The sequence below is a fragment of the Cyprinus carpio genome, chromosome A2 (genome assembly GCF_018340385.1).
Source record: "Cyprinus carpio isolate SPL01 chromosome A2, ASM1834038v1, whole genome shotgun sequence".
Classification (NCBI taxonomy): Eukaryota; Metazoa; Chordata; class Actinopteri; order Cypriniformes; family Cyprinidae; genus Cyprinus; species Cyprinus carpio.
Window position 1 is genome coordinate 15,258,421 of NC_056573.1, and position 26,335 is coordinate 15,284,755.

The window sequence follows — 26,335 nt, forward strand, 5'->3', positions numbered from 1 at the left end:
CTCAGTCCGTATGCACTGTCAGGCAGCAGAACTCAAAGTGCAAAGAAAGGAATTCTAAAATGAAAGCTAGCTCTATATCTCCTGTAACCGCTGCGTCAGATATTTCCAAATCCTCAGAAATGTGCTGTCTGTATTTTCGGCACAGTTAGTTGTCAAGATCAATGTCTTACGATAAGAGTACTAACTACATCATGTGACTATTGCAATTAAAATATATTCCAGTACTAAGATTTGTTAAATTTCCAATTTCTTCAAATAGGCCTACCTTATTTTGGAGTGCATATTAGGCTAAGTTAAAATAAAATATATTTCGTTTCTTAATGGGAGTTTCGTATTTATAAAACTTTTTTTATATAGAAAATTTATAAAATGATTTCTAGCGTATTTTCTTGAAATTTTCAGGTAATAACGTTTGAACCAAAATTACGGCCAAAATTAAAATTTAAAATGCACTGAGTTAAAACTAAGAATTGACATGCGGTGCCGCGTTCACTGGCACGCGTAAGAAAGTCGAAGCACACGCTCATTTTTATAGCTACTATTTATTATTATTATTTATTTTCGTAATTAATTACTGTTGGTCACTCTTTACGTTTGTGGGTTTAGCAAATATTTAACCAATTAAATGTATTTCATATCTTGTAACTAATCCTAACTCAAACTTTAATGAAGTACCAATGTTGTGCCCAATTCTGGACCCCTGCCAGATTATGCGCCCCTTCGTTGAAGTCGCTACCTGATTTTCTAATCCTAATCCCTCCCAACCAAACCCTAAACCTACCATGGGGTGTATAATCTGGCAGGTGTGCAGAATTCGGCACAACACCTGACTGTCTCTGCTTGTTTGCAGTACAATTTACAATAAGCAGAGCGGAGTGTTTTTGTCGTCGGTCATAGTAATGACTACTAAAGACTACTAATTAGTCTTAAATAGACTAATAGGCATAGATTAGAACTCAGTCTTTAAAATTAGATGCGTCAGATGCGACCGCTCTAATGACAGAAAAAACACAAATGTCCGACATTCGCTGGTTAAAATCTCGTAATTCCATTTGATCTTGATTTTGGTAAAATGTTAATAATATAATGACACAAGTTTCTGACCATAGGCATAGGCCTATATAAACTCACAATATATACTTTGACAACACATTGTTGAATTATTATAAAAATGCAGTGCTTTTTGCATTTCTTAAAAAGCAGCGGTTTTGAACATGTTGTTTCCACCCGACAGTGATTGTAAATTCATGTTTACCAAGTCCAATAAAAGTGAAGTCAGGTCCATTGCATTGTGGGATGCTGTATTTCCATACAAAAAAAAAAAAATAGCATATTGTGTACTGTATAGCCTACTGCAGCAATAAAAGTATTGTTGTAGTATGCTGTTACAATTAGCATTGAATGTCCTGTTCCACTCAGACATAGGCTACATCACATCTATTGCAAGCAAGTTACACGATTTTGTGTTTACTTAAAGAATGATTTAATATTTTTATTAGAAAATAAGACAAAAGGGATTATGTGAGCTGCTTTTTAATGCAAACTAAAAAATCTATTTTTGTCTGCAGTACAGAACAAGGCAGTGTGGGAGTTCTGTGTGATACTGATTTGTTGGATAGATTGAACTTTCATGTTAAGCCTCTGAAGTGCACTTGGGAGGTGCGGCCTGTTCCAATTCCCTGCCATGTGTTCTTGGTTTCTGTTGTGTATCTAATCTCCTGACATGGATTATACTGGAGTATTTCTGTAAAAGACACAATTTAGATTTCATGCAGGCTTACATGACATGTCTTACAGACAAATTTATCACTTCACTTGACAAAGACTTTCTGACTCAGTGTTGGCACTTAAGGGCCTGTGAACTTGATCAAAGGTTATACCTATTGAGGTGAACATTTGTTTGTTTTTATATGTAACTTTTTCAGATGTGGTTCACATCAGTATGGTAATGTGAGGAAAAAACATATTTAATCAGTAAACGTGTCATGAAGCAATCATTAAATGGAAATGTATCACTTAGCAGCTTAACCTGAGAAGATGAAGTATTAAGGATTTAATATGAGTGTAAGGGTTGGAAACATGGCCTAGTTCAGCTTCGACTTTAATATTCTTCCAATTCAATGTTCAACTCTTGTTTTTCTTTGGCAGATATTGAACTTGAGTGAACTTGAATTATATTAAGTGTTTGTCTGGCTATTGGCAGTGGCTAATGGCAGATCACCCTCTCTGTCATGATCCTGTCAGGATACTGGAGACAGGATGGCAGCAGATGAAGGACATGCTTCTGTTAATGCCAATTTCTGGCATTCAAATAAACCACATTATATAAATGAAAAGGTTGAGCAAACCCATTCTATTTTGTTTGATATGCCAGCTTTCCTCACTCTGAGAGTGTTTTTTAACAGCTTTTAGAGTTTGCACCCGACTAACAGTTTTGATTTATGTGCACACATGACACCTGAACAATAGGCCCATGTATTTCATAACCCTTTGGAGCAGTGAGCATTTTATTGTTTTATGTGAGGAATCATGTCACATGAATGTCAAAACTTATAAAGAAGTTATTTTGAAGAATGTGGGTAACCAAACAATTGCTGGTCCTCATTGACTTCCATAGTATGTGTTCAGCAGAAGAAAGAAATTCATACAGGTTTGGAACAACTTGAGGGTGACTAAATTAAAGATTTAAAGGAATTTACTTTTAATGTAGGCACAGAAGTTTTAAGCTTCAGCAGGGGTGATTGGACACTGGGGATGTTGAAGAGTTAACTGTTTTAGCTTCCTCATTTGATTGATTGATTTACAAAATTTTCTTTTGTGGTAGTTTGCCTATCCACACAGTTAACGTTGGTTGATAACACAACTGCAACTAATAGATAACAATTAGCCTACTTGTTTGAATAGAATATATGAGGTATTTTATATTATTTAAGGATCTGGAACCCTAGCTGGTTAACAGAATGTTCTACTTTAAAATGCCATGGGAAAGTCAAACCAACTTAACATTTTCTTATACTGTTGTAAATATTTGTTTATTTATTATGAATTCTACAAAAATTCAAATTTAGCACAGTGTGTGAACACCCTTCACAACGATATAACATGATAAAATCTACGGTGGTTGTAAATAGTTTAAAAAGCCTTCTAATCAATGTTGTTTCAGGAGCATGGTGGAGCATTCTTTTTTCTTCAGTCTTTTTATGTTATGTGTTTGTTTATAATGTTTCTGTATAGCATTTTAAAGTAGTAGTCCTACAGGTCTCATATGTGATCCTGGACCACAAAACCAGTCTTAAGTCGCTGGGGTATATTTGTAGCAATAGCCAAAAATACATTATATGGGTCAAAATTATATATTTTTCTGTTATGCCAAAAATCATTAGGACATTAAGTAAAGGTCATGTTCCATGAACATATTTTGTAAATTTCCTACTGTAAATATATCAAAACTTAATTTTACACTAGTAATATGCATTGCTAAGAACTTAATTTGGACCCTTTAAAGGTGATTTTCTCAATATTTAGATTTTCTTGCACCCTCAGATTCCAGATTTTAGCTGTATCTACAGGCAAATATTGTCCTATCATAACAAACCATACAGCAATGGGAAGCTTATTCATTCAACTTTGAGGTGGTGTATAGATCTCAATTTAAAAAAACTGTATTTGTGGTCCAGGGTCACATATTTTATCACTGATGTCGCGTCATGTCACGCAGATAATTGGTCCTAGTTGCCCATTTTGCACGGGAACTTAACACTTATTCTGAAGCTCAGAATGGATATGTTGGCCTGTTTAATAAATTCGGTTAAATTATGTGTGTTTCCATTAAACATGACAAGACTGTACATTAAACTGTGCTGTATTTCCATTGTTTTTTTCTATGTAAACATGCGCTAGACAAACATGTTTGACCGTTGTGCTCGCGTCTCGCCTATGACAAAGCTTTCTAAAAACGCAGCACTCAAGTTTAAATAAGTTTTAAATAAGTTCAATTGCCCTGTGTTTCTCGTTTTTAAAGGGAAAGGTTGTTCGGTATGAATCACTCCTCAGCATATTTCTTGGAATAAGTATAACATCACAGAGAATATTTTGTCCATTATATATTTTTCTTTTGTGGTCAATACAGTCTAGTATCACAGTCCAGTTTAGTATACAATCTAGACCTTAATGCTGATGAAAACAAGTTTGTGAGGGACAGACTTTACCAGGGGCAGGTTTACCATTTTGGGGGCCCTAAGCAAAATCAAGTCCTGAGGCCCCTTCGATAGAAATGGCATTCGGGGGACATAATGCACATTATGGACCTAGATCGCATAATTTTCACAATGCACAACTTTCAAATCTGTGTTATGCCTGTGTATTTCATCTGCTGAACAATTGGTATATTGTTTAAACAACAGTACAATCCATTGAACACAATGTTCTTCTGTCCTTCAGAGCCTCCTTTTCATTCATGTCAAACAAATTCAATATAATTCAATAGGGTAAACTACAGGCCTGTCGTAATTACAGAGAGAAGGTTAGTGTTAGTTGATGGTTATGGAAAGCATGCTGTTTTGCAGTATTCAGTGCTTTGACCTATTCCAGAGGCAGGACAGAGAGTGTTTGAACAGTGCTGGAGGATTATGAGCATTGCTCATCCCTGTTTTAGAGAGACATACAATCTGTCTTACAACACTGGGCAGGAACTCCACCTTATTCTTTCTACCATTTTAAATCTCCTTTCCCAGCTGTTGGGTGGGTAGGATTGGCCGCTCTTCAGTTCCTGCCTCCAGCATTATGGGGCGGAGCATCATCCAGATGTTACGTTGCATATTCATGCAGTATTTTAATGCATTGCCAGTCAGAGGGGCTGAGAAGGAAGAAAATGATAGAGACAAGAAAACCAAACTTTGTGTTTTTCGTCACGTTCTGGTCATGCCAGGTTCTGTACTTATCATGTAGGTGGTGGCTGATGGTCACTGTATATCATATCAAAGCCTAACTTCAGTGGGACCAGACATCAGCGCTAATGGGCCACAGATCTCAGAGGTAAACTTGGAACTTGAGGGCATCAGTCGCCAATTCTCCTTGTCCTCTTTGCAGAAATGCCCAGAACTCTTAAGAGTAAAAACGTCTCTTGGGTGAGTACTGTCTAAAACTAAAACTGTAAACCCTGAGGTACATTATATGTGTGTGTCTATCTAAAATTTGTCATTCAAAGCACATGGATTTCATTTGGACGTTTGGCTTTAGATGAACTTTAGGTTGCACAAAGCTCTCTATTGACAGTTGTAGTTTGTGAGGGCCAGATTGTGATTAGAATGATATGACTTGTTTAAAAAGGTCATCATTAGCATATAAAGATGGCAGAATATCAAATGCTACAACATTAGCTGTTATGTGTGATATAATTTAGCTTGACATTATTAGCACAGTGGTCTTGCGAAAGTGGTTTGAGGTTTGAAACAGTACAAAATGCAGCTCAGCTAGACTAAAAATTGCTCCATTATCCCTGAAGACCCTACAAGTTTGATTTACAATGCCATATTCAAACAGATGTGCAGGGAAAGATGCTTTCATGCCCGGACACATTTCAAACAGGCATAATGAGTGACCTGAATGCTGTTAAGAACAAGGATTACTGAGAGAGAGAGAGAAAAACCTTCCAGAAACACAAATTAAGCTCTTCTGGATTTTAAGGACAAAAAAAGGGAATTATTCACATTGGTTGAGAATTCAGAAATTAATTAAAGTAAGCAATAACCAAACTGAATCCCTCAGAAAGTTCATATGATTCACCCAGTTCTATATGACTTACTTTCTTCCATGGAACACAAAAGAAGATATTTTTATATTATTTTATGTTTTAATTTCTGTTGGGAAAGTCCCCACTGACTTCCATTTTATGGAAACAGTGAAAACATTCTTAAAGATTTATTTATTATTATTTTTTTTAAGAAAGAAGATAATAAGTTTGGTATGACGTGAGGGTGTGTAAATAATTACATTTAAATTATTATTTTAAAAGACATAATGAATTTTTATTTTTGAATAAACTGTCACTTTAAGAACTAGGAAGCAGTGGAGTTTAAATTTGCAATCTCCCACTGAAAGGCTGATCATTTTTGGTGTGATTGTAAGGTCAGACAGATGTTTGTCTTCCAGCTGGTTTGTGTGTGTGTGTGTGTGTGTGTGTGTGTGTGTGTGTGTGTGTGTGTGTGTGTGTGTGTGTGTGTGTGTTTGTGTGGCTGAATGGAAGGAGAGGTGCTGAGGCCGGAACTCCAGCAGTGTGTGTCTGCCTAGTTGTGTCCTTCTGAGTAGTGTATTACTGAGCGTGGCTTTACACTGCACACACCCCTCTGTAAGAAGCTTATAGATTCACTGTGTGTGTGTGTGTGTGTGTGTGTGTGTGTGTGTGTGTGTGTGTGTGTGTGTGTGTGTGTGTGTGTGTGTGTGTGTGTGTGTGTGTGTGTATGAAAACCATAATCCAACTGCATGTGCTTTTACATGCATATTAATGCATTTATGTATATTTAAAATTTAAATGTGCAGTATCAATGTATATTTAAATGTGCAGGTCTATAAAATTATAATTTTATAAACAGACGAAGAGCTGTGCTGTGATGTGGAATGCATTGTGTCTAGGCTAATGCAATCTATACTTAGACAATGTAGCAGACATTTTTATGGTCAACGGATGCTCCACGGAAATATGGCTGACGTAAAGTGTCTCACGCTGATTTGTCACCTAGTAATTTAGTAAGTGCATCTGTGTACTCATGGAATGATCATGACTGCTTGTGTTTATGTGGGTTAATGACATTTAAAAGTGGAAAATATTATAAAAATAAATAATTGTTTTTGTTGTTATTGTTTTTTTTGTTTGTATGTACTTTTGTTGGTTGCTCAGAAAATTACATAATTGGGTTGTTTTTTTGTTTTTTTTTAGTAGTTATTATTTTAAGTCTAAAGAAATGAATAGTCCATATTAATTTAAGTCTAAAGAAATGAAAGGATACATGATTTATTAATTTATATTGAGATTTGTAAAATTTTATGTTTAAATAAGCATTTTTATTTAGCATTTATTTTAAAGATAGTATCCAAATATACTGTCTATGCCAAAAGAACAATAATTGGAGGCACAGTATTTGGTGTCTTGTATTTATGTTTCTACTTTCTCACTTTTTTCCTGCAAGGTATGTGTTAGTTATTTCCCATTCTTTCTGCATTTGACAACTTTATAGCATCTGTTACATGCTGAAATTAAGAATTATTAAAGAATTATTACACTGGTTGAGAGAGTGTGAAATGTAAAATTACAAGGCCTAATACTGTATGTATAAAAAGAAAAAAATCATGCAAATTTGCAAATCAATATATAGCATATTTTCTGTGTAGCAACGATGCTACAATGTCTTGCCATGTTTCATGTAGTGAAGTCAATAAATGGTTAACTTGAAATCAAGTACACACCATATAAGTATTCTGAGCCCAAAACATGTAATTTAACAGGGTACTGAAATTCAAAGCAAACTCTACTCTAATGTAATTGCGTAACTTGTCAGTGTATTACCCAACTCACTGCATATATATATATATATATATATATATATATACACACACACACCACATATATATATATATATATATACATACACACATATACACATATATACTCACACACACACACACACACGAGTATATATATATAGGTACTGGATTTTAAGAATCTAGAGTTTTTTACTTAGTCTTCTACTTCCAAAGCAACCCCCCCTCTCTTTCTCATAGGAACACAATTGCTCACTCTCAGGTGTACACCTTTAATACTCTTTCATCTGATTAGTGCCATATATAGGTCATCTAGAAAGATGTAGTGGTCTTTAGTTGGTTACAGTGTTGGTCATTAGTAATTATAGTTGACTATATATTAACAATGTAAGTCTATTGTATTTCCTCATTTAGTAGAGTTTCTCCAGTCTGTTATAGGGTTGTGGTCAACAGGGAAAATAACTTAGGAACAAGGAAAATAACTTACTTTTTTTTTAATTTATATAACACTTATAATGGAGGAGACATCACTTACTATATCTATTTGTTGCTGATATTAAAAGCTATGTGTCCAGTCAAAACTATAGTATTTTGATGCAGATTCACCTGTCACTTGGTAATATGGCTAATGCTGATATAATATTTGGCCAAGTGTTTGCTTCATGTGTGAAGCTGGTGAATCATGCTCCTGCTGTTGTTTATGCATTTAAAATGTCAAATTTTCTGTCATGTTTTGTTGTGTTTATAATTTGCATGTTATTCAGCCTGTGCTGTCTGATCTGATCTGAAAATGTCTGATTTTAAGAACAATTTGTGACTTTTGTACCATAAAAGGTTAGTTCCAGTCAAATCTCATTGGTTGAGTGGAGTCTGAGAGAGTCCAGAGCAGTGGGCCATTTCTGCAGGCATTTCACCAGTAGGTGGTGACAAGTGACTGTCGAAACTTGACTGATTCATTCAGGAATGGTCAGCCTACTTGCTATTTCAGTAATATTGTTATATGTCATCATTTGTAAATAAAAAAATAAAATAAATGTATTCTTGTATGCTATTTTGAATTCAGCCACTGTCTTTATGACTGAGTCATTGAATAATTTACTCAACCGATTTATGGTTCATTCAAGAATGCCAGTATAGTGAGACGAAAAACTCTCATGAAAATGTCATCACTAATATAGTAAAATATGCTGAAAACCAACTTGAGAGGATATTTAAAGCAGTCCCCACTATCTGAAAGGCTCGTATTTTTCAATTCTTGCTTCATTTTAAATCTACTGATAGGCCTGTGAGGTTTCAGTTTAGTTGTAATGTTACAGTTGGGTGTTGGCACACATCATTAAAACATTATCTCTATGAGATGTCCTAATATATACCATATACCGAATACCAGTTTTGCTAATCGCAAAGGTTTGCAGCTCATGCTTGTAGCAACAGATGCCACGCTGTGGAATAAAGCCCTTCAGAGCGGGGGAGGGTGGAGGAGTAGTGTGGCAAACTCCACTCACAGCAAGAGCTGCTCACACTGCTCGTGTATCCACTCATGGAGAGACTTTCGGTCCTCATCGTTTGCGACACCTATCAGAGAAACCTGAGGCTCACGACTTTATGATTTTCACCACACAAAACATGCCGTAAAACCTGCTTAGGGCTCATCTGACAGAGTTGGCTGGCTGTCCTGGGACAGAACAGATTAAAGGGGATAGTACATGGATATTTCTCAGTCGCTGGTCAATCTCAACTGTGAGAGCATAAAATTGACCTCTACTTAAGCTGTTAATCGTGGAGAAACCAAAAGAAAAGCAAACAAGTGGGCATGCCACCCAAGAAAAAGGTAAAATGTGTTGTGTGTTTGCGAGTGTGAGTTTGAGGGAGTGATGAGGAGGTAGACATGAGAGTGCCATTCGAGGAGAGTGCCATCTGTTGCTTTCAGCTGTAATCCATGTGAGCATGAGCTACTATGTATCATTGCTTTTATGTACTATAGACAATACATTGTGTGTGCACCAGTACTGAGGTAAAGAGTACTCTGCCTATGCTGGATGTTTTCTATGTCAAAAGTAAAATTATCCTGAAATTTAACCTCCACGTGACAGGTTGCACAATCAATGTGATGCTGAAAGTGATGGAATTGTGCTGAGCAGTGTTATGAACATAATCCTTTTCCAATTGTAAGGATTACAAAACTCAGCTGTTTCTCAAATGATCTCTAAATATAGAACAGGTGTTGGGTTTGTATTTGTATTATATATGTATTTGTATTATATATATATATATATATATATATATATATATATATATATATATATATATATATATATATATATATATATATATATATATATATATATATATATATATTATAATTTTTTTTTTTTTACTGCAGTCTCCAGTAGAAATATCTAAACATCATTACATAAAGTTTTAAAATTAAAATTGTATAAATTAAAAATAATTGTTTTCAGAGTTAATTTTTCATACTCCAAATAGCATTTTCAGAGTTCATGTTAAATCAAGTTTATTATTCATACCCTAGTTGGCAAGTTCATATTAAATTAAAAATTATTTTCCATTCCAAAATTAGCAAACAAACAAATAAACAAAAAACCTCAAGTGGGCATGAGAAAAATAAACTTTAAAAATGAAAGATTTTTTTCAGATCCCATTTCCTAATGTTTCATTCAATTGTGCTTGACATCTTGATCAGAAAAACTGAAAAGCAGTAACTTTTGTCTGCTGGGAAAACAAAATATTTAGTTTCAATGTCCTTGTTTTGTAGCTGCGGCTCGTTGAGGACGTGTGAAACTCTAGTCTCTATCTGCAGTGTTGTCCATTGGACAGGACGAGTTTGCATTTGTCTCTTTCTCTCCAAATCCTGGATTGACGCATGGCATCTTAATCTCCTTACAGAGATGCAATCATGACCAGGAGGCAACAGCGAGAAAGAGAGACGTAATGTGCATGAGTGTCTCTCCCATAGGTCTCATAGTGAGGTTTGTTTCAGTACAGAATGGGCCGGATCTGTACCTTTTCTTCACATTGCCTTAACTGGCACAATGTTTGGTTGATATAAAAATACAAGTTGGTGTTGGTGCTATGTGGTGTATTTTTATGGGGGAACACTAAAATCATCTCTGAAAATTGATCAATGTTATAAACACTCCTTATCATTTAACCTAGCAACCACATTGTTCATCTGGCAGAGTGTTTATTGTATTATGATATAATTAAAGTGGAGATGTGCCACTTCTACGTAGTATTACAGAATTATAAAACTGATTAAAAAAATTGTTCAGTTTACTATATAACATGTTTATTTATCTGTTTCGAGATGATAGCCTTATTTACTTACAAATTACAAGTTGTAAAAAAAAAATTCTATATAGTCATTACTTTATAGTGTGCAAACAGTAGCATTTGGCATAGCCTTGAATACAGAGAGGTTGAATACCTGCCAGAGCTCATTTAGCATTAGTCAGGAAATCTTAATCTTAGTCTTAATTAGATTAAGGGCGGAAGTTGCAAATAAAGTGTGCTGCTCCACCATCCACAGTTTGTCCTCTGTTTTGTCCACTCAGAGCTCAGGAAAATGTCCTGGCCGCTCAGAAAAGTAGTATTCTCTGTCACCCATATATTCACCTGAGACCAAACTCTAAATTTCCGGCTCCTGCTGTACTTAGTGTTGAAGTAAAAGGTGCTGACTCACTAAATGGATCTGACCCAAATCTTATGACATGTTCTGTGGTGTGGTAGCAGGAGTCACACAGGTTGCAGTAGGTGGATGTTGGAGTAAAGCCCAGGACTCAAACCATAATAGCACCAGACTAAAAATTCCACTAGTGTAATAATGTGACTTACTTGTGTCTATTAATCCTAATTATTTTAAAAAGTACATGATACACTGAGTTGTTTCTTTTAAAATAATTTCTTTTGAAAGAAATTTTTATCAGAAAATCATACTGCACCATATCTATACTTTCATACTATATCAACTATATTTTAGTTTAATGGAAAATCTAGATTTTAAGTTATACACTTCATAAACTTCATGTTAAATTTATTGCATAGCCAGCACATTTTCTTTTCTTGAGGTTTCCATAGCAACGTCTGTTCTTGCCGCAATTCCTTACAGCTTTTAATGCAGACACACACACACAGTTCTCTATTGTATTGATAACAACTGATAAAATCTTTTTTCCTCACTTGTATTTTGTAATGTCATCAATCTAAATTACCCTTATGGTAATACAATTTTAGATTAAACACTGGGCACCTGAGAAAATACACAAATAAAGTTTTTAAATCATGATTATAATTATTAGAATTACCCATATTGGCCCTGTGAAAAACTAATTATGGAACTTTTTGTAGATACAAGTCTTCCTGGTGTCAAGCGAGTGCATGATTCCACTGTAACAATATCCTACTGCAGCAAAGTGATGATATAGGTATGTTTTGCTACTGTGGGACCTGGACAATTTGCAACATTCCAGACACTTCTTAAAGAGATTGTCTGACCATCTGTGCATGAGCTGAAGCCTTACTGGGTGATGGACCAGGACTATGATCCAAAACAAAATCAGGTCCACATCTGAACCACTCAAAAGAATCAAAATGAACGTTTTGGAGCAGCCTAGTGAAAGTCCTGACTTGAATCTAGTAGAGATGATGTGGAAGGACCTGATGAGTATAGACTTAGCAGTCTGTTAGAGTTCAACAGTTTTGCAGAGCAGTTTGGCTAAAGATATAATGTTTAATTAATAATCAGTTTACAGGGACAAATCAAAGGTTTTATTTTTTTTTTTTTTTTTGCACTAGTAAGTCAATCCCAGCTGTAATGTACCTATGAATATGAAGGAACACTGAAGTACTATGAGTACTATGGAGAGACTTCACTCTTCAATAGATCTAAGAATGAGAATATAAATGATCCAAATCCACACTTAACTCTGTGGTTGGAAGAGCATTTTTGTGAGCATGGCATTGGTTACTTATTCAGGAACATTTTGTACTGCTCTCTCCATGACATTGACTTGCAGGAGAGGCGGCACTGAGTGAACAGATGTCTATGGCAGACATGAGTAAGCAAAAGTGAGCACCTCTACATGACTGTGCCTATGGGAAAAGCCCCCCCACTCCCCACTCTCCAATTATCCTGGTCTCCTCTATTTCCTCATTTTATTCATTCCTTTTCTCAATCTCGTTTCACCACCTTCTCTGCTAATTAGCCTCATTTCTTTCAACACAAACTATGTTATGTTTGCTGAATCGCCTTGAGTCAGTTTATCCAATGGGTACTTTATGAAACATTTGCAACCTTAATTACAATTTTGCTTTGATGTGATAATTTCATGTGCAATCTAATTTGGTCCTTTTTCCCTGATGACGTTCAGACTCTTGCTGGTTCGGTTCAGGTCTAGCTGGTGAAGTGCTGCTTACCAGCAAAAAATAGTGGGGTAACCAGCACTCCAGTATCCAAAACACAACATATGCATGTCTTGATACTGTAGCAAGGTTATCAGCTTTATATTAAGGTCAATATGAAGGTGTCAGACTGTGTACCACCAGTGTCTCTCGAGGGGCTGTTCACTGTGCCTTTCCTGTCAGCTTGCTAGTGTGCATGTGAGCATGTGTGTGAGGGTGTATTTCAGTCATCATGACATCATGAGTATTATAATTAATTAATGAATTAATATTTGATGACTAAAATGCTTATGTAGTGAGGTTAATTAGGCTGCTGGAGTATTGCAAGAAGAAGAAGAAGCAATAAACATACTAGTAGAGTTGATTTTCTGGAATGAAGGATTTTTTTAATCTATTTTTCCCCCCAGTTTTCTAGTAAAATATCTATGTTCCAATTTAGTGTTATTATTGCTCCAAGTCCCCATGGCCAGGGAAGGCCAGGGATCCGCCTATGATAATAAGATGTGTTTACTTTTCTTACTCATCTGGGAAGGTATTTTTTATTTATTTTTTTATTTATTTTTTAAAGTAAGAATGAATCTCACCACATTTTTATGGTTAAAAAAATTAAAAATAATAATCATTTTAATGTTGTAAGCCAAATAATTATGATGAAATTGTGTAATTTTAATAGAATTGTTTTTCACTCATCATTTCTGCAATTTTTGCTTTAAGAAAAATACTGAATAATAGAAAAAAAGATTACAAGAATCAGGCCAGATAGTTTTTTTCCTTACATTCTGCAACTTTGATTTCTCATCAGAAGATTGTGAAGGTGCCTTCTAAGATACCATATAATATCAATCAAATCCTTCAGCAGGTCATATAGAAGATTTAGTATCATAACTACTTTTCTCATCACTGGGTTGAAAACATTATGGACATTGTGTTATGAAATTTTATAAACGCAAACTTTATTTTGTGGTAGCACTTTGCCATAGATTAGTGTTGAAAAATGATGGGGAGTGTTATGCTTGTATCAATTTACAAGCTCAATTTGACAGAGCTAAATAGTTTTACTTTAAGTTCTTATTGCCTGACATTACTGACAAATTCTCAGCATGACTTTGAACACTGCCCTTTGAGAGGAGTTGGTAATAAAATCTGATGAAGGAGCCCTGCAGGAGAAAGCGTGGGATCATTTGTGACTTTGATGACACATTGTCATTATAAAGTGGAGTCATCTCTACTGAAAACAACACATCAATGCATATGCCTCATTTAATGATTTGATCATATCATGACAAGATCTTTGAACCTGGTTAGGATAAATAATCTCAGTTTTGTTTTTTATATGTATTTTTTTATTATTATTATTTGAATCAGAGACAGCATAGTTTCAGCTTAATCATCTCAACATTGACACTGAGGGTTATATTTAACGCTATGTGCACAGTCAAGTGCTTGTTGCTACTGTGAGTCAGAATGAGTCAGAATGGACAGAAATGTCTTGGGAAAGAGAATGAGTCTGGATGTTATAATAATGCTGGTTCTTACTCTTGTATGACTGTGGTAGGGTTCGGCGGACCGTCAGGACTCAGGGGCCACTGAGGAGAAGGAGAAGAATGCCCAAGTCCAGCTGGAGAAGGCCAAGGTAGATTGCAATTCCATAATTCTCTCAGCTGCCCATTGCTGCTACCAGTGACGTTGGCCACAAGGACCGAAATATATCACAGCTTTAGATGTGCTCATAAATTTTGCATTGCTCTTTTTCCTCTGTCAAAGTAACAAGGGAGCTGTGTCAAAAAGCTAATCACCAAATGCCTTGGTTGAAACAGCACATCAGTGTTAAATCTTGTACTCTACAAAATCAATGCTCTACATGCAACTGACAAACAATAGCTACAATTACCTTTTCTTCTGTTCCTTTACACCGTCCAAAAACAGATAAGAAGCACCGTGGCAAACCATGAATGAGCAACAAACAACAAACACTTGGTGTTTTATCATCGGCTCTTTACAGAGTCCAGTTTTGCTCAGCTTTTAAAAACTGAATGAAACCCCCCTAACTGTGTCAGTGAGCTCCCTGAAGTTCTTTTTAATTAAGGTACTGAGCAGACAGCATCACATCCTGCTTCAGTTCATCATCTCCCACAGAGAATCACCTTTAAAAACCAGGATATAAGCAGCTAGACTGCTATTGTGTTGACATTTGACTTTCTTTTAATTAAATACCAAATTATAATACAATAAATTAATAGAACAAAGTGATTTATTTATTATTGTGTTATGACCCAGGCAGTTTTTTTTTTTTTTTTTTTTTTTTTTTTGAATATGGAAACCTGGATGATTGTTTTTTTAAAGATAGAAAAAGATAATGTTCTCAAACTTTTTTAAGGCTCAGGCAATCCTTTAATGACGATTTAAAAAAAAAATGTATACCAGATTTTCTTAAAAAATCAATAAATAACTAACTAAAAAGCATGAGAATGTGATTATTTTGTCCTTTTAATCATAAATGTAATATCAAATATCAATCCTTCAGCAGGTCATATAGAAGATTTAATATCATAACTACTTTTCACATGAATGGGTTAAAAACATTATAGACATCATTTTACAGAATTTTATAAATGGCATTTTTGTTTTATGGTAGGTTCTTTGCTATTGATTAGTGTTGAAAAACTATAGGGAGTTTTATGCTAGACTTCCATTTTGAACCTTTTTTTAATTTGACTTTTGACTTCTTTTAAATCAAATACCAAATTTTTATACAATAATTAATTAGGAACAAAAAGATTACAGTATTTTAAAATATGGAGACTTGGAGGATTGTTTTTAAAGAAAATAATTTATACATTGTAATATACAGTACGCTAATGTTTCCATTTTTTTTTGTCTTAGTAAGGCTCAAGTAATCCTTTAATCACTTTTTTTATACCAGATGTAAAAACTTATAGCATATACAATCAATTAATCAATCAATCAATCAATTAATACGCGAGACTGAGATTATTGTAACCTTTTTAAACTTAGATTCCTTAACATTTTAATTTTAAGTTTTTGTTTTATAGGTTTAACCAAGAAAAATAATAGCAGATTAAGAAATAAACGACACTAGTCTTAAAAAAAAATCTTAAAAAATATTATGTTATCAAAGTACAAATAGGATGAAGTGTAGCCAAAGGCACTTAAAATGTAATAGGAAGCTGACCCAAGCAAACCAACTGTTTATCTCAGTTGCTATTCTGCAGTTGTCCTTTCGTCCTATTACTGTAAATATATGTAAATAATGGATGAATCAACACTGATCACAACACTGTAGCTTACCCTCCTGCACTCCATATACTGTAAATTATCCTTGCAAATTGTACAGCACTTGAAGGACAAGTTTTAGGTCTTTGCAGATTAAATTAATATGATCTCTTGTGCATTCAGTCTCATCATATACTGTATATTCAAATCCGCACTGTCCTCAAGTGTCATAGAGCTGCCAATAGACAGCATTACCCTTCACTGTGCTGATATGGAGCTCTTTAAGAATGAATTTGTGCATTGCAATTGGTTTGAAGGTAAATGAATGAAAGCTATTATTAGTAACTTGCCTGGGGCAATGCAGCACATGTGCCGTTGCTCAAATCAGCAGTGTTTCTGTTCCAGCACTCTCCTCTAAGTGTCTGTCTGCTGCTATTCACTTATACACAACCTCATGGACACATTTACAAATAAAACGGTAGAACTGAACTACACATGGAGATTTTGTTTACATCTCTAGTTACTAGAAACATACTGTTGCAGTTCATGTGCTCACAAAGGATTGTGATGCAAAAGTGTTTTTATTAAAAGGTTTTAATCTTTCCTTTTTGTTGCGATTATTCAGTTTAAACCTGTTGCTTTCGCCGTGCGCACAAACTTCACCTACACTCCTGCAGATGATGACAACATCCCCATACCAGGGCATGGGGTTTCTTTTGAAGCTAAAGACTTCCTGCATATCAAAGAGGTCAGTGTATTCCCAGATCACCTGCATGATCATTACACTGAAGTAAATCATATTAATGTCAATATAGTCTATGTAGATGGTTTATAAATCTAAAATTTTTTTTGTTTTTGTTGTTATTTACAGAAATTTAACAATGACTGGTGGATTGGACGGCCTGTAAAGGAAGGGGGAGAGGTTGGTTTTATCCCCAGCCCGGTGAACCTGGAGACGATTCTGATCAGAAGAGAGGTGCAGGCCAGGAAGGCCGCCAAAGCACTAGCCAAGTAAACAAATCTCATTAATAATGCAGTGTGGAGTCTTCATTTTGTAATCTTTGTGTTCTTATTGCATGAATGAATCAGCCATTTAAATGTGCATAAACTGCAGCAACATTCATTGTGTACAAAATGCTTTTTTTCTTGTTACAGTAAAGCAGCTAGTGCTACCAAAGATGATTTGAATGCAAAGAAAGCAGCTCCACCACAAACAGGTGCGCTGACACTTCATGTATCATTATTTATATTAATTACTGAATTTAACTACATTATCTACATTAGCATGTTCTGTAGGTTTCCCTTTATTATTCTTTATATGTTATCATCCACTTATCTGGACAATGATTGTTATCATTTTATGTTTCTGTTTGCAATTAAATTTCTAATTTTTACAAATGTATCCTTTAGTTCAGCAAGTGAAGAAGAAATCGGTGAGCAAATACATAATGCTGTGATTATGACCACATCACACACATTTATTTTTATATTCATATATTGCCTGTATGTTTAAGCATATTTTCACCCAGTTTCTTTAACTGCAGGGAGAGCAACTGGCTGCATATGATGTTGTGCCTTCCATGCGTCCCGTGGTGCTCATGGGGCCTTCGCTCAAGGGCTATGAGGTGAGGGCCATTCTCTGCTGTCTCCATAAGTGCAATCTTCAGTCATTCACTGTCCAAACTCTCTGAGGATCCAGTGGCTCAGAAGACAAATTAAAATATATTACTCTTAACATAAAACATGAAAAGTACTATTCTTATTTTAAACTGCGTGTAATGTGTCTTATAGCACAACCTGAGGATTATATTCTTATGTTCTCTTATGCCACACTTATGCTGTACAAATATGTACTGCCCTCTACTGTACATAAGTGAAACTACACTTTTATGAAGAACTATTATTGAGTTGCATGTTTTCTACCTTTTATTTTAATTTACAGGTTACAGACATGATGCAAAAAGTTCTCTTTGATTTTTTTAAATCACAGATTTGAAGGAAGGTATGGTACACATGGTTAAGGAGTTAATGGACTGTTGACTCATTACAAAAGAATATTTACTATAATAATAATTGTGTGTAGACAAATAGAGTATTGTGACTATTCTAATATGTAAATCCATTGTTAGAATTACTATCACCCGGGTGACGGCAGATATTGCACTTGCCAAGCGATCGATCCTCAACAACCCCAGCAAGCACGCCATAATGGATCGCTCCAACACTCGTTCCAGTTTAGGTAATCACTACTTGCTGTTTTCTTAATGTTTTTCTGTCTGTATGTCATTCCATACAAAGTACACAATATATTATAAATGTATTGGCTTGAAATATTAAATAATCAATTTAATGCAGATTCAGAGAGAGTCTAGAAATAATGGATTGGTCACTGAACCCAAACATATAAATATACTTTACTTATGTATTAATAAAGCAAATTAATAATTAACTATTGGGATAATAGAGCTTGACATGCACTGCAAAAAGAAATTCTTAATCAGTACTTTTGTCTCAATTTTCTTTAATATGTTTATTTAAACTGCGTACTGCATACGTAAGTAAACAAGTTAATTTATTTGGTTTGATAGATTTCTTCATAATTGTTTAAAAACAAGACAAAAATACTGATTAATAAAACTATTTTTGCAGTGTGTTCAGAAAAAAAAAATGATCCCACTTACAGAGAAACTCCCACTGCTTTTAAATTGTATTTCTCACAGCACTAAAAGTTGTATCTTTTTGTTGTAATTATTAAATGGCTGTTTAACATCAGTGGGTGTGTTTTCTCACCAAGTGTGGATCTGAGGTGTGTAGCTAGCTTTGTTAAGGGGATCTGATTGGTTTTCTCCACTCTGTCCCTCACATTGCTCTCTTACCTCAGATGCCGTGGGTATGTATTACAGCAGTAGCCTGTCTCTGTTCCCCAACTCACTCCTGTTGGTGTCACCAGAACTGCTTTACCTCTTAGAGAACACTATAAGTGTCAAAGTACCCTGCTACTTTAGTGAAGGTCACTGTTTTCTAAAAGCTTCGGCTTGTGTTAACCACAAAATCTCCATTGACCTTCATAATTTGTACATAATTTTATTGGTCAAACAAATGCAAGCCAAAGTATTTAGTGTGTATGTAAGAGTGAGTTTTGTGCTGCTCAATCAGTAATTTTGTCTTGTTTTTCTGAGAAAAAACAAACAAACATATATATATATATATATATATATATATATATATATATATATATATATATATATACTGTAAACATCCTTGAAACAAGACTTGTAATTATGTAAGATAATAAGAATAGTTTTTCTCTTGACAAAAAAATAAATAAAATATTTCCCAATTGAGTAAGAACAAAATAATATTTTGATAGTTTTAATTGAAAACAATGTAAAACAACTGATTAAGAAAATTTTATATATATATATATATATATATTTTGATAGTTTTAATATATGTTTTTTTTTTTGTTTGTTTTTTAAAGTGTGTTGCGAAAGATAATGTTGAACACCATGTGAGATGATTTGGAATTTGTCCTGTTTTTACCATTAAGGTTTTGCTCACTTAGGAGCAAAGAGCAAGATTTTAAACCTTCATTGTTCTGTTGCATCCTGTGGGCAAGGAACTGTTCTGTCAGCATTTTTTTATCATCTTTGTTTTCATTGACATATTGCTTGACCTGTGTATGGAATGAGTTTAGTTTTGAAGATGGGACTATCACTTTTTTACATAAACTTCAAGTTTTTCATCTTGATCTTTTTTGATAATCTTCCTACATATATTAGAGGAGTTGGACATAAAAAGCTTCCCATTACATTTTAAGTGCTTTTGGCTACACTTCAGCAGATTTATACTTTGACAGCATAATATTTTTGATGTCATTTATAAGGATTATTGGTTAACTAGTGTCGTTTATTTCTTAATCGGCCCTTACAGCCCAAATCCAAGGAGAGGTTGAGAGGATTTTTGAGTTAGCACGTAGTCTACAGCTTGTGGTTCTGGATGCCGACACCATTAACCACCCTCTGCAACTAAGCAAGACCTCCTTGGCCCCGATCCTGGTGTATGTCAAGATTTCATCACCCAAGGTCAGAAACTTTGTTCAACTTGCAAACATTCTTTCAATAGTCATTTGTTTACTGATTAAAACAAACAGTTTACATTGCCATTCAGAAGTAAAAAAAAAAAAAAAAAAAATCTCTTAAGCTCACCGAAGCTGTGTATTTGATTAAAAATACAATAATATTATGAAAATATGATTTTGGTTTCAATTGTTTTCTATTTTAATATATTTTAAAAGGTAATTGTAATGGCAAAGCTGAATTTTCAACATCATTACTCTAGTCTTCAGTGTCACATGGTCCTTCAGAAATCATTCTGATATGCTGATTTGCTGCTCAAGAATCATTTATTATTATTATTATCAATGTTGAAAACAGTTTCAACTTAATGTTTTTGTGGAAACCATGATTCATTTTTATGGATTCTTTGATGAATACAATGTTCAGAAGATGCAATTTTATGAAATAGAAATCTTTTTATAACATTTTAAATGTCTTTACTGTGACTTTTGATCAATTAGTATGATCTGTGTTTTGTTTTTTCATTTAAATGATGTTTTTATAATGCATGTTGTTCATTTAATTTGCATAAACGATTGTATTGTTTCCATAGCTTTTCATTTATAATCTTATAAACTACATTCTGCAAAAATTTACCTCAAAGCAATATTTTATGTTTTGTAAGAGGTCCATTTCAAAACAGTGTTTATTCAGTGTTGAGAATTATGTTTAACACTTAGGAATTAAATAATGTTCAATACTTAGTCATCAGTTAAATAGCTATTTAGTCATCAGAAATGAATTCAGCTTGCATTTAGTATGTAAACAAGTTCCAGCTGGTCTGTGCTATTTCCCTAGTTTGGAAAAATATGAAAAGTATAATTTGCTGGTATGTTCAAGTATACCATATATAATAAATGGTATAAAAAATGCCACTAGGAAGGCAGAAACAAGATTATTCTGTCATTACAGCGATATCTGATGTGGCACTATATAAACTTGTTCGATAAACTTGTCACTTTTCTGATAACTACAAATATCTTTTAAAGTGCACTACATCATTCAAAATGATAGATATCTGTCATATGAATAAGATCTATCTGTCTGTCACTGGACTACACAAAGCATGATTTTATTTACTGCCCAGAAGCTTTTAAATGTTCATCCATTACATTTACATAGGAAACGCTAGTTTGAGAGAAAACTGGTTGCACAAAAACACTAACCTTTCTCTTGTGACACAGCGTGACCTACCATCCACTGTTCTTTCACCCCCTATGCCTCCCACTCATCCTTCCTGTTCCTTTTTCCTTCCTCTTTTCATCTGCTGTTCAGGTTCTGACAAGATTGATAAAGACCAGGGGCAAATCTCAGACTAAACATTTGAATGTTCAGATGGTGGCTGCAGACAAACTGGCCCAGTGTCCTAATGTAAGTGTACTTAAATACATACTAAAGATATTAAAATGTTTTCCATATGATTGCAAACTCATCTACATTTTGGATGGCCTGAGGGCAAGTAAATTATTAGCACACTTTTGAGTGAACTATTCTTATAACTTTACAGAACGTCCCATTGCATTGAATTGGAAATTTTCAGGATAAGCTCTATTTTCATGTGGATTGGTTAATACAGTTTTAAGGCATAATGGTCAATTAATCATGATAAAAAATGTCACCTTGTTATGCACTTGATATATTACATCTGATAAACTTAGAGTCTGTTTCTTTAGAAAATCAATATGAACGCCCAAATTTTGGACCTCTTTGATGGCCTCCTTTGAACACTGCCCTTATTTCTAATTCAAGCCTATCTGGAAGGCCTAATCACAAACTGTCTTTGTGTGATTATCAAGAGACTGTTATTTTTACGCTGCATCATGTTTCAAGACACCCAAGGCAGTAGTTGACATAGATTAGCCTCCCAGCATTATCCTGTGTTATGTGCTTCATTTCACTGTCACTTATGCTTACCCTTTATTGTGACGTCACTATTGGTCTCTCTCACAGGAGCTGTTCGATGTCATCTTAGATGAGAACCAGCTCTCAGATGCCTGTGAACACATCGCTGATTACCTGGAGGCCTACTGGAGAGCCACACACCCTCCTGAAATGGAGCCTTCCAACCCCATGCTGGAGAAACTGGCAGAAAACACACTCCCCACCAGCCCCACACCTGCTAAGGTACTGGACACACTATGAGAAAAACAGGAGATGAATTACTCTGACTGAACATATGCAGACAACCTGTGGATTTCTAGGAGTGAACCAAAACAAGTCAAGAAATGCTCTTTAGTCATGTGTTTTCTGACTGGATGCATAATTAAACATTTTTCGCCCTGTGAATGTGCATAAAATAAACACTTTCCACACACTCACTAGTTAAATTTGTCAAAAGACAGTGATCAACAGTAAATATACACACTATGAGTCCATAAGTTTGGGGTTGGTAAGATTTGTAAATGTTTTTGAATAAGTCTCGTAAGATCACCTTGGTCAAAAATACAGTATAGACAGTATTGTTGTGAAATATTATTACTATTTAAATAACTGTTTTCTATTTTAATATAGTTTAAAATGTAATGCATTCCTGTGATGGCAAAGCTGAATATTCATCAACCATTACTGCAAAATGATTCTTCAGAAGTCATTCTAATATGCTGATTTGCTGCTCAATAAACATTTCTTATGATAATCAATATTAAAAATGGCTTAATACTTTTGTGGAAATCTTTAATAAATTTTTTCCCCTCAAATTTTTTTAAAGAAATGAAAGATCAAAAGAACAGCATTTATTTGAAATATAAATATTTTGTAAATGTATTTAATGTCACTATATAAATGTAATAAAATAAATGTATTCATTTCTTTTGTAAAAAAAAAAAAAAAAAAAAAATATATATATATATATATATATATATATATATATATATATATATATATATATATATATATATATATATCCTCAAACCTTTGAACGGTGATATACATATATTCATAAAATCATAAAAAGTCCATACACAGTGTCATTTCCACCACATCTCACATTATTCACATATCATATTTCATCTCAAATATGCTTCACTGACACTTTTGTTTTATTAATAACCAAGTACACTAAAGTTTCAGTATTATTTTCTCATTAATGTCTCTTATACCTTCAGTTTTTCCCACATTCTAACAGATTTTAATTAGTTTTTGTTTACTCATGTGTTCAGCTCTTTTGTAAAAGTCTGCTTTGACTGCTTTGAAACATCTGCAGGCTCCATAAAGTCTGAAATTTTGCTTAGTGCTGTCATTCTGTGACGTTTTCAATTTCCTCCCCACCTCTTACTAAACTTTCTTGGACATTTAAAGAAGACTTGAGCTTTAAGGACCTTTGCTGAGTGAGATGGTGGTCTCTGAGGTAAAATGCCTATAGTGCCAGCACCTACTAGTTTGTACTTCCTAGTATCCATAGTATTAGTAATAGCCTATTTTAGGTGTTGTAAGTAAACTTTATAATAGGGCAGAAGTGCTACTTTTGTAGTTTAATGTCTAAACAAGCAATTGCTTTCTTGTATTTTTATTATTGTTGTTAGATTCTACATGAGCGTTTACTTAGGGATTTGCTAAACTACATATTTCAACTAGCCAGTGGTGATATCTGAATAATTATAGTGCGATTTGCTTCTTTCGTTCTCTGGTGGAGAATCTGCAGAATCATAGGTAATGTAGTTTTCACCAGGATTTTTGCAGTTAATCATAATTATTTAAAAAATAAAAAATAATAAGGGCTTATGACTTCAAGAAAAGCATATTCCATTAATTAACAAACTCAGTTCAAAGGAGGTCTGCCTTTAAAGGTTTAAAAGTTATCATAGAACAGTTCCCCCCATGGAGAAAATGAATGGGATTTTTACTTCTGGAGCCCAGATGCTGCACATTATTTTTGGTTTGCTTCTATTCCAAATGACTTCAATGCTAACAGACATAGACTAGAAGCCACAAAACTCAAATTTTCATGTCATATATCTCGTATACAGGATGAACAGAAAAGCAAGAAGTCGGCCGCCACCAAGAGAAAAGGTTCTCAAGAGCATCAGCAGGAGCATCTGCCCCAGGCTCAGGAGACGAGAGAGGAGGAGGAGGAGGAGGAGGAGGAAGAAGAAGAGGAAGTGCAGGAGGAGGCCGAGGAGGAGGAGAGGCTCCTTCGTAGTGAGCCAAAGAGACACAGCCATCCTCATCACCACCATCATCATCACCACCATCGCTCCAGCACTAGCCGATCAACAGAGCCCCATAACAAACACCAGCACCAGGTGCGCCACCAGCAGCCCGTCGACATGGAACTGCTTCCTGCTAAAGACACTTCATATACAGAGTCCCGGAGCAGGCGCACGCTCCCGGTTGAGAGCGACCCAGACCAAACCGAGGTCTACCACAATAGGACTACAACTCAAAAGGACCATAACCACCACCATCACAACCATCACCACCGACATCACCACCCCCGCCGCGGGACTACGGATGTTCAACCGGATTATACCCATCTCGGGCAGCAGGACTACGAATTGGAGCACAATGAGCACAACAGGCAACAGAGACAGTCGAGCCAGCTGCGCTCACACACACAACCGCACCACTATGTTCACTCGCACCACAATCACTATCACTACCAGGGACGGGAGCGGGACAGGGACAGGTGTGTAGATTCAGAGGAGTTAACGGAAGACATGTACATTCATCGCTGAGATGGACATTGTTTTAACGCTGCTATGTGAAATGCTGGATACCGTGTACTCAGGACAACATGGTTTCTCCTTCTTTAGCCATTCTTCTGTGTCATTGCCTTCTCCCTTGATTTTGAGTTTTCATTCATATAATTCTGTGTTCCTCTGGGTTTATATTCTTCTCTTGCTATCAGGGCCATGGCTACTGCATTTTTAAATGATTTCAGCACATAGGTCCTTCCAATCCTGAGTATGTGGTTACATCTCTGCTTGTTACTGTCCCTGTTTCATTAAATGTACATATGCAAACTGGTTATGTCTTATACTATGCGCTTAGTCTTACCCCTCTTTATTCGTAACCCTTTGATAAAGATAACAATTTTTTTTTCTGATTTATTTATTTATTAATTGGTCTTTTGTGGAACATGCTGCTACACTAGTGTTAGATATGAAAATATAAAGAATATAATAAGGGACTAGTTACTTCAGATATATTAAAGGTGACACATTATGCCCCTTTCTACAATATGTGATTTTTTTTTGTTGTGTTGGAAGAATGTGTCTGTGAAGTTTCATGTCAAAATACCCCGCCGTTCATTTATTATATAATTTTCAAAACGCCTATTCTGAGAGGAAGCAGAAACACACTGTTTTTGTGCATGTGTCTTTAAATGCAAATTAGCTGCTGCTCCCCTCCCCCTTTTCCAGAGCAGGGCTGTGCATTTACAGCTCATATGTCAGATACTCTGATAAAAAAAAACAAAAAAAAACATCTGTTTGGCTGTGATTATCATGTCTATTGCGCTGAAATCATGCATTTTAAAGCCTTATTAGTTTAAACTTCTGAGTCTTTTCTGAGTGCAACACATCCGAAGCACACGCACAGAAAGCATCTGTCACATGACATGTAAGTTAACGTTACTAAACTAAGTACTCTTTCATGTATTATTGCGCTTAAATTTTCAATTACACAGAAGTTCATGTTAAAAACACATGAGTTACAAAATCAGGTTTATAAGAAATTGCATGTTTATATTAGATCTGTGTGGCAGCAACGTAATATACAGTGAATAAACAAATCCACTGCTCTCTTGTCTCCTCTGAGGCTGGAATTCTAAATAGTGTTCTGTGCTCATCTGTGCAGGGCTGCATTCCCCAAAAGCTTCGTAAGCCTAAGAAGTTCGTAAAAACGATCGTACGACTGATCTTAATATTACGGTCTGTTTCCCAAAAGCATCATAACTTAAGTAGCACTTGAAAATCCTCGTAGGTCTACGAGTGCTCTGAAGTAATTGTAAAGCCCTAAGTGCATCGTAAGAAGACAGATTTATGCGGTCACCTGCAGGACAATCGGCAGATTGCACGTTTAACTTT

At 35.0% G+C, this 26,335-nt stretch overlaps 1 pseudogene; it reads left to right on the forward strand.

Moving 5' to 3' along the window:
• The first annotated feature begins 9,008 nt into the window (after positions 1 to 9,008).
• On the forward strand, positions 9,009 to 25,357 carry LOC109103599 (annotated as a pseudogene).
• The last annotated feature ends 978 nt before the right edge of the window (positions 25,358 to 26,335 follow it).